Genomic DNA, 4,957 nt, shown 5'->3' with positions numbered 1-4,957 from the left:
CATTGCTGACCCTCCAGTGGATTTTCAGAGGCAGTTAATTACCCAAGAGGATATCTCCCATCTTTCTCCTGTGGAGCAGCTTGTGGTCTTGAACCCTATACCTTCAGGATTGCAGTGCATCTTCTTGCCTCTAGGCCACACAAGCTCCCTAAAGGGGACACTACATAGATTAAAATTAGGAAGGGAGTTTGCCAGGTCGTATTCTCTCTCAATCTGCATGCTGAACGAATCATTTGTGAAATTGGACTCTATGAAAGAATTGGGAATCAGGATCAGAGAAGATTCCTCAATAATCTTTGTTATGCAGACAACACAATCTTGGTTGCTGAAAGTGAGAAGGACTTGAAGCCCTTGTAGAAAATCAGAGAATACAGATTTAACATGGATTGCATTGCAATGTCAAGAAGACAAAGACAGGACCTATAGGCAGACTTAACACAGGACCTATAGGCAGCATCGTGATAGTTGGAGAAGAGATTTAAACTGTCAACAAGTTCATCTTACTTGGGTACATAATTAATATTATTGGTACCAGCAGTCAGGAAATCAGAATATCTATTGCACAGGAAAATTCTCCAATTAGAGACCTCTTCAAATTATTGAGGGGTTATGATGTCAGTGTGAGGGCTAGGGTCTTTCCAATCACTTGCTATGCATCTGAGAACTAGACAATAAATAAAGATGTCCAAAAAATTGATGCCTTTGAACTGTGGTCTTGGAGAAGAGTGCTAAACATTGTGTGGTTAGCCAAAAGAACAAACAAGCATGTCTTAGAGAGGGTGCAGACAGAGTGCTATTTGGAGACAAAGATAATGAGGATTCACCTCACATAGTTTGGGCATGTTGCTAGTAGGGGCTATTACTTGAAGAGGAATATTAGCAGATACAGCAAAGGAGCAGAAGATCCTCAACCAATTATATTGACCTGATTACTGCTGCTATGGGCGCTAACATATCAGGAAATGGGAAGATGGTACAGGGTAGGACAGGGTTCATATCTGTTGTTCACAGGGGCATTATGGGTTGTACTCAACTCAATAGCACATAACAACAACAATTTAGTATGAAGGTAAATATTTTGTCTATTCATAACCTTTTAAATTACTTTATGTAACAAGTATTTAAAATCTGTCTTAACATAACACCATAATGGTTGCATAGAATGAAATTTATATCATAGTCCTATAAAGAAGAATGTGTCACATGACGATTAGAGGAAGACTCATCACTAACCTACATTATGCAGATGAAACAATCTTGGTTGCTGAAAGTGAGGAAGACTTCAAGAGTTTGCTGCAGAATATCAAAGAACACAGCCTTTAATAGAGATTGCATCTCAAAGTCTAGACAACAAAAATTCTAACCAATGGACATATAGGCAGCACCATGATATAGGAAGAAACTGTCAATTACCTAAACTGATTTGAATCCACAATCAATACACTTGGTACCAACAGTCAGGCAATTTGAAGCTGTATTGTACTGGGAAATTCTGCAGTCAGGGATCTCTTCAAATTATTGAAGAACAATGATGTCAGTTTGAAGACTAAGGTGTCCCTCATTCAAGTCACAGTATTTTCATTTATTTAGTTTTTTTGGTTTTTTTTATGCTACTGAGAGCTTGACATTAAATAAGAAAAACAGAAGAAGAACCTTTAACTGCGGTGTGGAAAAGGGTACTGAATATGCCATGTACTTCCAAAAGAACAAACTGATAATGTCTTTGACAGGGAATACCCAGAGTGCTCCTAAGAGGCAAACATGATAAAGCTTTTTCTCACTTCCTTTGGGCGTCTTGTTAGGACAGGCTATTCTCTGGAGAGGGATCGCATGTTTGAAAAGATGGATTGATAGCAAAAGAGAGGAAAACCCTCAGCCAGGTGGATAGACACAGTGACTGTAGCAATGGGTTCAAATGTGTCAGAGATTGTGAACATAGCACAGAAAAGGAGAGGGTTTAGATCTGTTCTTCATGGGATACTATAAGTTATAATTAAATTAAATACAAATTTTATTTTTACTATATCTGATCTAGGCCATTGTTGTAGTTGTTAGGTTCTGTCGAATCATAGATGACTCATAGTGACCCTATGAATGAAAGACCTGAACACTTGTATAACTTTCATTGTTTCTCCACATTCATAAAGTTTCTGGAGGCAAGCTATTTTGGAAGTGGATGCCACTTCTGTTTCTAAGCATGTTTTAATCGGTGAGCTCCACCAAACACTGTCCACCATGGGTAATCATTATCACATTTGACTCATCATTGTCACAGTGTTTAAGATCACAGCAACCACGAGTTAACTCTGTACAGCAAATGGACAGACCAGTGTGATACCACTTAGAAGAATGTTTGACAAAAATCAATTAAAACCATGCCAGAGGGCCACAAATTAAAATTACTCACCTTTGGCTTGGTAGCATAACTTTATATCCTCTAGGCCAACAGAGCCCTCTCTATGTTGTAACTGTTGTTAGGTACCATCGAGTCTGAGATAACTCATAGTGGCCCTATTAACGAAAGACCTGAACACTTGTATAGCTTTCCTTTCTCCACGTTCATAGAATTTCCAGAGGCAAGCTATTTCAGAAGTGGATGCCACTGCTGCTTCCAAGCTTGTTTTAATCATGGAGCTCAAGTCTTTACAATAACTGCTATGCATCAAAGAGTTGGGCAAAGACTAAGAATGACAGGATTGATGCCTTTGAACTCTGATTCTGGAGATGGCCAAGTTACGTTATATATGGACTGTACCTGAAGCATGTCACAAGAATCAGATTGACTATATTTGTGGAAAGAATCATTCAAGAAACACAGTATCAGAAGTCAAAACCAGACTAGGTACAAATTGTCAAACGGACCATCAATTGCTCAATGTAAAAGCTTAACTTTAAGCTGAAGGGAATTAAAACTAGTTCACTGAAACCAATATATGAACTTGAATTTATCCCTGTTAAATTGAAGAATCATCTGAAGAACAGGTGTGAGGCACTGAATACTACTGATCAAAGACCTGAGGAACTGTGTGAGGAAAACAAAGACATTATCCATGAGGGGACAAAACCATCAAAATAAAGGAGACATTATCATGCTCTGATGTAAGATGCCAAGGTCTCTGTGATGTGGCTGGCCTGGGAACATCTTCCAGCCACCGTTTCCTCAGCATCTGCTAAAGGCTGTGGCCAAACCCAAGTGGCCCAAACTCACCCTGGCCAACAAAAGAATCCACTGTCTACCAGGTTGAGGCAATGCAGTTGTATTGCCCAGGTACTTTGGGGGAAATATTGCTGTATAGATATACCATGCTGGGTCACTCAAGCTCAAACAGAAGGGGCCAGAAAAGCTTGAGGCAGGTGGAGTTACCATTTCTAGAAGGGAACAATAGCCTTCCTGGTTTTCCTTTCAGGTACTTTGGGGGAAACATTGCTGTCTATCTAAACCAAACATCCAGAGTTAATCTATTACCAATATTACTTATTAACAAAACAAAACAAACCCCCCCCAAATAAAACACAACAACCGGAAAAGGGAAATACTCCTAGAATCATTCTATGAAGCAAGCATAATCTTAAAACAAAAACCACGGGAAAATATTACAAAGAAAGAAAACCAGTATCTCTCATGAATATAGATGTAAAAATCCTTAACAAAATCCTAGCCAATAGGATCCAAAAGCATGTCAAAAATTTAATTCATCATGACCAAGTGGGATGTATAACACCTGGCCTAGCGGCAAGAAACTGTGCTACAATCCCAAGGGCAGAGTTTGAATCCCACAAGCTGTTCTGCAGGAGAAGGTTGGATAATCTCCTGAGCAAAGCCTCTAAAACACCCCTGGATGATTAGCTATGGGTCAGTTCTGACTCAATGGTACACATATAAGGAAAGTTCACAGTAAGAAAAACAATCAATGTCATTCACCCCATTAACAAAGCAAACAACAAGAACCATACAATATTAGCAACTGATGCAGAAAAGGTTTTTGACAAAATCCAATACCCTTTCCTGATAAAAACACTCAGCAAAACTGGAATAGAAGGGAATTTCCTCAACATCTTGAAAAGCATATATGCAAAGCCAACAGTCAATATTATTCTTAATAAATAAAGACTAAAAGCATTTTCCTTGAGAACAGAGACTGAACAAGTATGCTCACTGTCACCATTTCTATTCAACATTGTATTGGAAGTGCTTGTTAGAGCCATACGACAAGAGAAGGAATGAAAAGGCATCCATATTAGCTAAGAGTTAGTTAAACTATCCCTATATGAGGACATGAAGTGCTTGCTGCTAAAGGTCAAGGACTGAAGTTTTCAATATGGACTGAAGTTCAACAAGAGGACAAAGATTCTCACCATTGAGCAAACTGGTAGCACCATGATGGTTGGAGAAGATTGAGGTTGTTAACAGTTACAGCTTGTTCGGCTCCACAATCAACACCTTTGGCACCAGAAGTCAGGAAATCAAAAGGTGAACTGTATTAGGTAAATCTGCTATCATGGTCATTTCCAGAGTACTGAGAAGCAATGAGGTAGAGAGACTAAGGTGCATTTGAGACAGGCCATGTTCTTTGTAATTACTTGTTATGCTTCAGAGAGCTGGACAATGACTAAGCATGAAGATTTGATGCCTTTGAGTTGGGTGCTGGAGAAGAGTTTTGAACATACCATAGACTGCCAAGAAAGTAAATAGGTCTGTCTTGGAGTGGGTGAAATCAAGTTTCTCCTTGGAGGATAGGATTTTGAAGCTCTGTCTCACATATTTTAGCCATGCAGCCAGGAGGGAGAGATTAATCCCTCGAGAAGGATATCATGCTTGAAAGGTGGAGGGACAGCACAGGAGAGAAAGATCCCAGAAGAGAAGGATTAATAGAATAACTAGAACAATTGGAGTAGTTGTGTCAGAATCAGTGAGACTGGTTCAGGATAGGATAGGCTTCAGAGCTATTGTACATAG

This window comes from Elephantulus edwardii, unplaced genomic scaffold (genome assembly GCF_000299155.1).
Source record: "Elephantulus edwardii isolate Elephantulus edwardi_28Jun2011 unplaced genomic scaffold, EleEdw1.0 scaffold00020, whole genome shotgun sequence".
Lineage (NCBI taxonomy): Eukaryota > Metazoa > Chordata > Mammalia > Macroscelidea > Macroscelididae > Elephantulus > Elephantulus edwardii.
The sequence above is the reverse complement of the archived record's forward strand: the minus strand, read 5'-3'. Positions refer to the sequence as shown.